We start from the raw sequence: 12,880 nt of genomic DNA, 5'->3' as shown, positions 1-12,880 counted from the left end.
GGATGCAACTCGAGTGGTGCGCCTTATCCGTAATCCTCTTATCCTGCATGCAATCTCTTCATTTTATTATCTGTGGCAGCCAGGGAAGCCATGATGTTCTCACAATGAACGAATACTCATTTTAATTAGCAGATAATTTTGTGCAATAACATATAACTTAATTTACATACCACGAAACAATTCGTACAGCTCTGTGTCTACGAGCTGCTGGATGAAGACCTCTCTATGGCATTGCGGGTCATGGAGGGAGGCGGTGATTTGACCATACCTCACCACGCTGGTCAGTGCTGGGCACCATAGATGTGTGAGCATCAATGTACAGCCAGACAACGGCGTTTGCTGGCCTGTCCACAACACAGCCCTCTAGCCTATGACGCCTGCTATGGGGTCGTCCATAAATGACGTCACGCACCTAGGATTGGGGGTCAGACATTTGTGACGATGTGTGACGAGGGGGAGGGGGTTTGAGAAATGTGACGTCACATCAAAATGCGCAACTTTAAATAAATATAGACAACACATTCTACTTAATTAAGACTTTTTAATAAATGTTTTCTCCCACAACATCAGAGTGCAGCAGCACATTAAATACGCACTACAATGACAATAGTTTAAAGCGATTTGAAGCATGTTTTATTTGGGGGGGGGGGGGGCAGAGCTTTGTGACGTCATATTTGAGGGGGGGGTCTGATTTTTTGTGACGCCGTGTGACGAAGGGGGGGGGGGGTCAAAAATCGTCCAAAATCGCGTGACGTCATTTATGGACGGCCCCGATGCAGGTGTGTAGAGCCGCCATATATCGAGGCTCAGCCCAGCTCCGTTTCCGATATCTGACCGGATCGGGCGCGTTCCGGCTGATGAGAATTGGCTGAAACAATTTTACATTTGGCTCGTTAAACGCTTGTACGCGTGACACTTTCATTAATTTGGCTGCGTGGGGTGGTGGAGGGTGTTTACGACACAACATTGGTCCGACGACGATGATGACGTGGCCTACACCCAAACATCAATTACGAATCGTATTACTGGCGGCGAGATCCTACGCGTTAGAATAACTTTGATTGCTAAGAGAAGTGACTTTGGGCTTTGAGCTTGACACGTCGCTTCGAAGGAATTGCGGATGGCGTGCGAGGAGTCCCTCCTTTGAGTGGGGTGCCAAAAGAAGAGGGCCCTCCATCCCGCGGAGATGGAGCGACGGATCATTGCTAGCACGCAGCGGAGTGTTGCTCTGAAGAAAGGCGGAGATATGATTGGAGGCGTTCATCCAGCAGCGGACGACAGATCGACGGATCATGGCTGATGTGGTTATATAACGGATACACTTGCCGTATCGTGGAAGCAGTCGTGTCGTGGTTTATTCCACCACCGCCAGAAGGTGGCAGTACGGTATTTTATTTGCCACCAAAAAGTTGAAAATGTCAGTGGAACCAACAACTCCCCGGGTCCCCTTGATTGATCATCGCCAATCGGACAGCGGAGTCTCAACTTAAAATAAAGACAAATAATCCACTACTGTTCAAAAGTATTAGCTTCACATTTGGCGAATTACTTTGAAATCCATCGGTTAAGTGTGCCTCGTAAATGTAAATTATTATAAATTTTATACACCGGGATGTGAAGGTTTCACCTCCAATCCAACAACGCCCGTGACACGGCGTGGGGTGTGGCCATGATCCAGCAGTGGGTTGACAAAGGTCTGGAAAGTATTACTTGCCGTCAACAAGAACCCTATTGCAAAGTGGTTTTCGCGCAGTGGTTGGTGCTCTGCGCTATGAGCCCAGTGACATTGGCCACGGCTAACATCAGTGGCGACCGATATATCAACTGATTAAAACAACCCACATGACCGACGCCGTGAGAGGGCTTGGGGAGATGCCCTTCATCAAGCAGTGGATGTAACAATGTTTATACCATGCTAGGTGAGGGAGTGTGGGTGGAGGTGATGGAGTGTGGGTGGAGGTGAGGGAGGTGTGGGTGGAGGTGAGGTAGGTGTGGGTGGAGGTGATGGAGTGTGGGTGGAGGTGATGGAGTGTGGGTGGAGGTGATGGAGTGTGGGTGGAGGTGAGGTAGGTGTGGGTGGAGGTGATGGAGTGTGGGTGGAGGTGATGGAGTGTGGGTGGAGGTGAGGTAGGTGTGGGTGGAGGTGATGGAGTGTGGGTGGAGGTGATGGAGTGTGGGTGGAGGTGAGGTAGGTGTGGGTGGAGGTGAGGGAGTGTGGGTGGAGGTGAGGGAGTGTGGGTGGAGGTGAGGGAGTGTAGGTGGAGGTGAGGGAGGTGTGGGTGGAGGTGAGGGAGTGTGGGTGGAGGTGAGGGAGTGTGGGTGGAGGTGAGGGAGTGTGGGTGGAGGTGAGGGAGTGTAGGTGGAGGTGAGGGAGGTGTGGGTGGAGGTGAGGGAGTGTGGGTGGAGGTGAGGGAGGTGTGGGTGGAGGTGAGGGAGTGTGGGTGGAGGTGAGGGAGTGTGGGTGGAGGTGAGGGAGGTGTGGGTGGAGGTGAGGTAGGTGTGGGTGGAGGTGAGGGAGTGTAGGTGGAGGTGAGGGAGGTGTGGGTGGAGGTGAGGGAGTGTGGGTGGAGGTGAGGGAGTGTGGGTGGAGGTGAGGGAGTGTAGGTGGAGGTGAGGGAGGTGTGGGTGGAGGTGAGGGAGTGTGGGTGGAGGTGAGGGAGGTGTGGGTGGAGGTGAGGGAGTGTGGGTGGAGGTGAGGGAGTGTGGGTGGAGGTGAGGGAGGTGTGGGTGGAGGTGAGGTAGGTGTGGGTGGAGGTGAGAGAGTGTGGGTGGAGGTGAGGGAGTGTGGGTGGAGGTGAGGTAGGTGTGGGTGGAGGTGAGGTAGTTGTGGGTGGAAGTGAGATAGGTGTGGGTGGAGGCGGGGATGTGGGTGGAGGTGAGGTAGTTGTGGGTGGAAGTGAGGTCAGTGTGGGTGGAGGCGGGGGATGTGGGTGAAGGGGAGGTAGTTGTGGGTGGAAGTGAGGTCGGTGTGGGTGGAGGCGGGGGATGTGGGTGGAGGCGGGGGATGTGGGTGGAGGTGAGGTAGTTGTGGGTGGAAGTGAGGTCGGTGTGGGTGGAGGCGGGGGATGTGGGTGGAGGTGAGGTAGTTGTGGGTGGAGGTGAGGTAGTTGTGGGTGGAAGTGAGGTAGGCGTGGGTGGAAGGTGATGGGGTGTGGGTGGATGACATGAGGGAGCCACCCTCGCCTCAGGGATCTCACACTAGCAGCTCATTGGCTGGAGCAGCTCTTGTCTTACCCGTCCACTATTTACTAAGCACAGCTCAGTCATTATTTAGTTTTAATTAGTGAATGCCCAGGTCACCCTTATAACCAGGCAGATTACTAAAATGAAGGGGGTAAAAGTTATTTCACATACATTTGGAAGTTTCATCTTCTTGGCTCTTTCGGTAAAGTCACGTAGAAGGTCTGTCGGAAAGACAGCGTCTGTCTTCCCGACAGACCTGTTCTTCACCTGAGGACGGCTGCTTGCGTTGTGGCCGAAACGTCGTGAGAATTATTTTATTATGTTTTATTTTTATTATTTTATTATTTTCCTTCTACGTGACTTCACCGAAAGAACCAAGAAGATGAATCCCTGCAGTCACAAAAGCTTTAAAAATCGAAATTTGTAAGTTTGCTTCACGGTAAGCTCTGATAAGGATGAGACCCAGAAGCTCAAAGCTGAGAATTGTACGTCAGAACTGGAATGTTGGGCTCTTGCTGCTCGTGTCTTACCTACCCAGCCCTCTTTGGCTTCATTTGTGTGGGGCTGCTCCTTGCAAGAGAAGGCATCCTACTGGAGCTTGGCCAAGGCCAAAGCACAAATTTGGTGTTGCTTACTTTGTTCTGGTGAGCTGGGAGCTGCGATGAAATGAATCTGCTGTGCTGAGGAGGCAATGCCTGCCTGTGTTAATGCAGTGGTCCAACCTGACTCCTCCATGTAGTCTACAACTGTATTCCACATGGCCATTTCAATGTAGAGACCACCAAATATGACGACATACTTGTCCTCCCCATGTGTCTGAGGCAAATTCAAGTGAATGTACTTTGCTCGGCCATACAGCGGAGCAGCCACGGCCATAAGAGGAATTTAGCGAGGGTTGAGAAATTGTGTGGCTTGACGCTGAACATCTATGCCATGATTGACTATGGTGGATGTTGCTGCCTTTTCATAGAAGAGTGGCAAGAGTTGCGTGAGAACTGCTTGCTTTTCCTCCAAGTTGGAGTCATCTTGCAGAGATGCATGGTAAGCTGATCATGCTACATTGTCCTTTTCTTTCTAAGTTCGAATGCCCTTGCTACCACTAGGTCTACACCAATTGTCTCTGTTGCATTGACAAGTTTCGGCACTGCTACTGTGGTTTCCTTGAGAGCAACAGCTAGCGATGTAGTCAAACTATCAGACAATGAATGGCACTTTGTTGTGTCTGCAGAATGAAGTCTAATTGCCTCTTGGCAATATCCCATGTTCGACTTGGTTGGAGACTGCCTGTGCCACGGAATTAACCTTTAGCCGTAGTGCTTGAAGGGTTGTGATCCAGGTTGTCCAAGGCACCAACAGTGAAGAGACCATGACGTAGCTGAGAAGGGTACACAACACTTTCTTTCTCAGTAGAGAGACAGACTGTAGTTTCCAACTGATTCTCAAGCTGCAAGATTCGGTCATAGCTGACACTGAGACCCAAATCATAGAATTGTGTTATCAGGTTCTTTGATCGCGTTAAGTGTGTTAACATTCAGTCCAATGTCAGGTATTTCAGTCATTTTATAGAGATAAAAATCATATTTTTACAATTGTTTTGCTTATATATGTGGCCATAACCATTGTGTGGTAATATTTGCAACACTGTTAATGTTGTGTCCTTTCGTCACCTTCCTGTGAATGTTTTTGACCAAAACTGTGTTTTTTTACAGTGTGGAATGAACAAAAATCATATTTTGACTCGTAAAAACTGTCCTAATGACTTGTTTTCGTGGATCCTAGCAAAAAACTTAAAGCATTTCCGATGAAGATCATCTAAAAAATATTATGCTTTTATCCACTCTGTCCCCATTTCATCAAAATCCGACCCTAAGCTGCCTGACTATTGTGCACCCAATCTCGTTAGATCTTAGAGGCTAAGCAGATTTGAGCCTGGATTATACTTGGATCGATGACTGCTGGGTATTACCACGTGTTGCTGTAAGGTGGCCGGGAGACGGCAGTACACCAATGGGTCCAAGTCTACATATTGATTCAATAAACTGGTGCTTTCTGCAAACTGAATCTGTGTGGAGCTTTGACATTAGCCCCATTGTATGCCTATGTTTTCATTCCAAAAACCTACCAACTAGATTGACGAAATATCCCACCGCGTGACCCTCCTGAAAACGAATCTTAAGTCTCACGCTTTCCTGGAATAATAACATTTACATGAGAAACGAAATACAGTACTGTACGTTGATACAGGTTTGTGGTGTTGGATTTGATGCAAACTTAAATACGTTCTATTTTGGTTTATACCAAGACCTCATCATGAGCTATTTCATTTGAGCTCCAAGGATCCCAAGGAACTGCTGCCCCTTATTTCGTTAAAATTAAACATTAACGTCACTTGAACCGGTGATGTATTTACCCTCATTACGAAGCATGTACTGTATTGTGAAAATTTCTGTACAGTCTTTAAATTTTTTGTGAACATGTTATAGTTCAAAATAGCATTAATGGAATAAGGGTCACAGTTTCTCAAAAGTGTGTGTGCGTGCTGCTATGCTGTTGGTTCTCCATGTCCGTTCATTGAGTGCATTCACCAGAGACCAAGCAAGGCGTGATAATGGTGCAAAACTTAATATTCCATTACTCATTTTCATTTTAATCACACACACACATTTTTGATCATTGAACATTAATTGTTTTATTAAACGAAACAACATAAGAATATTTTATTTTATTTAAAAAGATGGGTTCTTAAGTAAAAGGAAAAATATTGCATGTATTGATCCCTTGAATGCTGTTGCATATCAAAGTAACACACGGAATTGTGATCAACAGGGCAATGGTGCGGAGATAGAAAACAGGTGTTAGCTAGGACACACAAGAGATGGTACATGAAAATCGTACACATACCAACTCTAGCTCACCATCCAAAATCAGAGTCCAACGCAACCTTACCAACCACACTGATCATGTCACCCATGTTCAGAACGGTCCCACAGCTCCTGTGGCATAGCGTTGTTGACATGGGCCCTGACATAAGGAATAACATGTGGGCTCCCTTATCCAATTCTCTCTGTCTTCGGAGCACATTGTCTGGGCCCCGTGGAGTGGCACCACCTGCACACTCGATACCTCATCCACTCCACAGATCGAAAAATGGCATTAGAGCCCAGCCCTATGGACCGCAACAGAATCCTGGCTCTGGGATTCTTCAAGTTCTTAATTCTATATACACTAACCAAGTATACGATTTGTGTATTCATGTGTATGTATAAATGTGTATCCTAGTGTGTGTCTACATGAAGTATATGTGCACACTTTAATGCATTTAGAACTAAGTACCGTACAGTAATTAAATACTTTTCATCAATTTGTCAATCCGATGCTGGAAAGGAGGCCTCCCCATGCCGTGCTGGTTATGGGGACGTGTGCGACCATACTTCACCAGGCTGGTCGATGCGGTTTGGTGAAGGGCGGTGCACAGCCACTGATGTTGGCCATGACAATGAATCAAACTAAGTTTCACTCTCTTTGGTTCTTTCGGTAAAGTCACGAAGGTACCTACGTGACTTTACCGAAAGAACCAAAGAGTATGGATTCCTGCAGTCACGAAAGCTTCAAATCAAGATGAAGTTTCACTCATTTGAGCAAGCACAGCGCCAAAATTCTGGGATTATTGTTTCACGTTCAGCTGTCAACTTGATAGTTCTTGCTCAGCTGGTTTCATATCTGGAGGCTAAAACCTCAGTCCAGCCAATCAGACTTTGCCACAGCTCGGCCTGTACCCGCACGGTGATGTGGGGCCGACCAGCGATATTTCATCATTTATCAATCACCACACCCAATACCCCAATTTTTCAAGCAAAGATAGTAATAATAAAAAACCCACCTCAATGAAATCCACACTTCGAGGTTATAAATGTGCAAGAATTAGTGTGAAACGAAATTATTCTTGAAAATGTACTTTTAATATAAGCTATATGGGGCCTTCTAGAAAAAATAGCTGTGGTTGTCACACCTGATGATTGTTTGCGTTGCAATCGAAACGTCGTGATTTATTTATTTGTAGTATTTTTTATATTTATATTTTTTTATATATATGTATTCTTTTCACCTACGTGACTTTACCGAAATAACCAAAGAGTATATGGGGGCATTGTTGTTCTCGTATGAGTCTCGAATCACCTGACAAGCTGTGGTATACCTTGGAGGCTGCCTCGTCTACTGCACGCCATTGGGGCTTAATCGACTTGGCACGTACCTATGCTCACATGCTGGAACACGAATGTACATTGCTAAAGGTGCTGGTCAGGACCTTTAATAAAGAAGGTACCATGTTTGTGAGACCTGCAGTACTACAGTATATCAATTCTAAACCATGTCTGTCTGATACATTGGGGGAACAGCAGCGCAACACAGAGACCAAGGCACATCTCCAGATGCCTGCCTGCCTGAAGATGCTCATCTCTATCTAACACTTTTGTCAATCAACTACTTGATGTAGACCTCTCCACGCCATGCTGCTCGTGAGGGTTATTTTACCAATGCTGGTTGAAGGCAGGGACGCGTAGGCATGTCAGCATAGAAGCACAGTACAACATATGATTTTGAAACACTTTCCTCTACAACCCACAACATAGCACAGCGCTGCAGATGCCTACGACAACCTGCTTGTGCGTGATGGTCTCTCATCCAAGTCCTATTCAGGCGAAAGCTGCTTAGCTTCTGAAATCTGACGAGATCAAATGCATGTTGGGTGAATTCGAAATCGGCAATGTAAAAGTACAATGATGGAAATTACGACTTTATCAAGCTCATATTTGCAAGAGCACTTGGTGTAAGCCACAGCCTAATAGTCATTTAAACACGTCAACACATCTCAAAGCAACAGCCTCCTGACTCAATGAATCTGTGTATTCGACTAATAATGGGTGGTTCTTGCTATTTTAATTCCACACACGTATCTGTCAATGCTTCTATGTACACATTTCATCCTTTGTTTCATTTTTTGTCAATGTCTACATTTTTTATCCATGTGGCAAAGCTGTCATTGTGCACTGACTGGTAACTTTCCTTCTCAGGCACAATGTTTTGCTGATTTTCGTGATCGAATTTCGTTTTTGCCAAAGCACAAATGGCGTTATTGTTCGTCTCTTGCATTATTTTGTATTCCTCCAATCTTATATTTTTATTGGAAAATTTGTTGAATGGACTTTTTGTTTTACTTGGGATTCCATAAAAAGACAGAAAAAGTTACATGATCAGGGGAAAAAAAGACTAATCAGAGTCGTAATGTTGTTGTTAAGAAATGTCATTTTGCTGGGACAGAGCACATCATACCAATAAATAATGGCTGCTGGATGAGACTTTTATTGATGTGGCAGCCAAAGGAGAGCATGCACCCAAGAGGACATCCACTGCTGCATTAGTGATGAGATCAGTTTCGTGCGCAGGAGCTAGATAGATTGTGGCACTGCATGACTATGAGGGATGGCGACCACGTGAGGAGGCCTTCATCCAGCAGCATATTGCTCTTCGATGGTGATGATGATGATAATGCATTATAAAATTGGTTACCAATGTAAAACAAACCGTAGGTACAACTCATCAGTCGGTGCAAACCATGCACGATCATTGTCAACACTGCATACGCACACACAAACTCACGACATTCAGTAGCATGCCCAGTTGATGTTTTAAGTCACACGCTGGTTTGAAAATCTAGTGGCACGTGGAATAATGGGCCCCTCTGGGTCCCTAGAGCCGCAGGCAGCAATATTGAGGGAGTATCCCAGAACGTGAGCAGGCATGAGCCTCGAGTTTGGGCTCGCCCGTGCCAGTTTCCCACAGACATCTATGTGACACGAGGCCTCCAGCAGCTGTTCGACTAAAACCCATGGGTGTCTGAATTAATATGCTCGAAGCGTCCCACTAAAGTTATATTTTGATTTGGGTGAATTGATTGGCAAGGTGCCTTATTACGACTTTGGAAACATTTTGTTCATTTGGCGGTTAGCACGGTTGGCTACGTACAGTGCAAATTAAATTCAACATGGGGCCGACACCAGTGGATAAGTGACACATTGATAATGCCGAAGTATAGTTGTATTTCTCCCCAGCATCACGAGACAATAGACGGGAAGCATCGAGTTTAATTTGTACTTCGGAACATTGGTATGAAAGAGTCTTTCAAAAAGCAATTTCTGATAATTGCATCCGCAAGTCATGGTATGCACACTGGACTTGAAATCCAGAGGTCGCCGGTTTGGTCTCCTGGTACGGCAAGTGAAAGAATGGGCCAATTACTAATATACCACTGGCCTCCCTCCACCCAGCAGTATAATCGGGTACGTCAAAGTTAGTCCATTGACAAGGTTACACGTGGTGGAGTAAAGTGTGGATAGTCCCAACTCGTCTGAGACGTCTGAAATAATAGGCTAAATACCTCCTGGAGGGGCTCTCTTGTACTCCCTCGAGCATAGGCCCTTCTGCCGGCAGTGGCATAATCAAGCAATTGCAGGGCTCAATCTTTACCTTTTTAATGTACCCGATCAATTGTAAATATTTGCTCTTGTGGGACAGTTGGCCTTTGCTGGAGGTGTGGAGCTGTGCAGTGAGCCACTGACCACACCATAACTCTAGCTCCCTGGTGATGTGTGCTCAAACAGGTTTTTAGATTTAAAAAAATATAAAGTGGCATTTCAGATACAGTATTAAGTAGCAAAGTTTTTAAATAATGTAGCGCACAGATGAAAATTATTAATATAAAAAGTCGATCGTTGATGTATGCATTTACAATCGATAAACGCAGGCATGTCCTTAGACATAACTAAATACATGGCTGATTTGTATTGCTACTGCTTTTTAAAATGACAACTTTAATGTTTTCTGAGAAGTCATGGAATTATCATTTCCCATACGACGCCCAGAGCAGGACTGTAGATGCTTTCACATTCTGAAAATGAAATCACATCACGACTTTTATGTTAAACCCCAATATTTACAGGTATTTCCAGGTGTCCAAATACTATGATCAGCTTTTTGGATAAAATCCAAGTTGTCATAAGTGCTAAACCATGACTCAACCAAGTAACCCCTTGTGGTTTCACTCAGAGGGAAAACGCCCAATTGGCAGCTTGTCATTTTACATTTCATATCTTATCTTTGCAAACACTCTGCTACCCGCAATAATTACAATTCACATATAACCAGTGCTTCCAGTGTGTATGCCTGAGCACAGGCAGGTGTCTTCACAAACCCTTTGCAGTATTCCTTAAGCCAGGGCTGGACCGTACCCCTGAGTTCAGTGTTCATTGACGTGTCATCCAATTCGTCGCACACCTCCGATCAGCACGGTTGGCTACTTACCGTGCGAAGGGAGTTCAGCATACATACATACATACACATGTCCCAAGCACTAGGTACGGTTACTAATATGCACACATCTTATCATCTTCCTCATCATTACCATGAGCCATGGTCTATCCACTAAAAGATGAAGGCCAGCCGACACCATACCTTAGGGTCCTGCGACGCCACTGCCCGTCTCCTAACTGCACACGAGCTGATCTCATGGCGCCATCTCCCGTGGTGGTTGGCCACCTTCCCTTTGGCTGCCACTCAACTCGTCCCGTTCGTCGGCCATCATTCCTTCTCCGCCCTGTCCTGCCCAATCCCACAAGTCTCCGACCTGTTTCCGAGAAGAACCCCTGATCTTCTTGGTTCTTTCGGTAAAGTCACGTAGAAGGGAAATAATACAATAATACAAATAAAACATAATAAAATAATTCTCACGACGTTTTGGCCACAACGCAAGCAGCCGTCCTCAGGTGAAGAACAGGTCTATCGGAAAGACAGAGTCTGAATGAAACGCCACCAGGCTTGGCAGCGTATATTTAAGCTGACTCTATTGTTCTCCGATCCACGTCTTCCTCCGTCTCTCGGCTGACAGCCGTTCCTAAAATGCTTGTTTGTGTACCTTCCGGATTTTTTATCAGTGTCCACGTTCCTGATGCACGGGCACAGCTGGCATCACGGATGGATTTCTTCAGTCACATTAGTTGTGCTGCTTTTCGCAATCAAACTCAGTTTAAAAAAAACACCCAATGCTGCTCAAATGTTTCCCTCTTTAGATTATATAGTCCAGCATAAATCCAGGTCACTTGCAAATGAATCTCATCCTGGTCTCTTGAGTTATCACCTGGTTAAACAAAATAAACCTCAAACGAACCAGCAGCCAGCCTGTAGGCTAGGGGGTAATGCATCTTGCAGCATGGTATCGGCACCGATTTTACCCATCTCCGAGGCAGCCGCTAAGCAATTTCACATTGTGTGCAGGGATAGGATTGGCAAAACCTGACCACATCAATACTAATTCAGTGTGATTCTATTTAAATGTATCTGCGTACTTTTGTACGGCAACACGTTGCAGGACCGTACAGCATTAACGTTCTAGTCATACCACTAGGAGGCATGACACCCCAAACTGATTCATCACTGCAGTACTGGAGTTCCATTCGAATTCGGTCAAAGCATAAATGCAGTTGGTCGTTCCTGTAATTCTTTCACAGCTGTTTACAGCCTGCAGTATTCCATGTTTTATTATACTGTAACAGGGAACCTACGTTTCAGCATAAAATGTAAACGTATATTCTTAGGGTTTTTTTTCGGTAAAGTCACGTAGGTAAAACATCAAAATTAATAAAAATAAAATATTTTATTTTATTTTTATACATTTTTTTTAATTAATTTTGATGTTTTACCTACGTGACTTTACCAAAAAAAACCTAAGAATATGAATCCTTGCAGTCACGAAAGCTTCAAATCTAGAATGTAAACGTATATATTTTCAAGTCTTTCTTGCCAACTTTTACGAATGCACATATCAATTAACTACGCGAGTACATTAAATGTCAGCTTGCGCAATCGCTTGTTTTGAAATCTGGAGATACGGTACCATACTTGCAGCCCTCTGAAAACGTAGCCAATACAAATGGCGTTGTAAAAACCACAACTCTGCAGTGACTTCAGGCAGAACAGCAGCCCCAAACCGGCGAGACGAAGGCCGCGAGCAGACACCCACTGACGATTTGGCAGCCCGACAGCTCCCGTCACGCACACATTTGATGTGGTAGTACACAACTGGATGAACTCGCTGGCCGAGCCAGCCCTGGCCACAAATCATTGCAATAAGGGAATTTTCTTTTTTATAAAAGTAAAATTTCTGATTTTGACAAATCATTCTTTCAAGTTTAGAATTTGTTCGAGCATTCGCGTACATTTGTGCATGACATTTGAGGCAGGTGTTTTGCTGCATATCATGTTCACGTGCATTTTACCTCTGGGCTTTTTAAATACATCCCAACAATCGTGTTTGTCAGACGATATTGACACGTAATCACGTCCTCCTAGTCCCTCGGCCATTTGGGCTGTTGGGGCACGATTGTTGCCTTAACTGACATCTCCTTGCAGCAGTTTCTCCACTCCTCTCCGTGCGTTGCTGCCTCTTAACCACGATAGCTCCCATCTTGTCCAGTGTTTGATGTCCAGTCACAACAGCACGGTCTTCCTCTTCCCCTAGCCCCCTTCACGTGTTTCCATCCTCCACTAAAAATATGTAGCCTTTCATTTGTTTGTGTAATTGATGCATTTTATAATGCAAATCATGGAACCATTTCAAATATGAAAACTCCCACCAGACATGGAA

The sequence above is a fragment of the Lethenteron reissneri genome, chromosome 23 (assembly GCF_015708825.2).
Source record: "Lethenteron reissneri isolate LAM-NWPU_2019-01 chromosome 23, ASM1570882v1, whole genome shotgun sequence".
Taxonomy (NCBI): Eukaryota; Metazoa; Chordata; class Hyperoartia; order Petromyzontiformes; family Petromyzontidae; genus Lethenteron; species Lethenteron reissneri.
The sequence above is the reverse complement of the archived record's forward strand: the minus strand, read 5'-3'. Positions refer to the sequence as shown.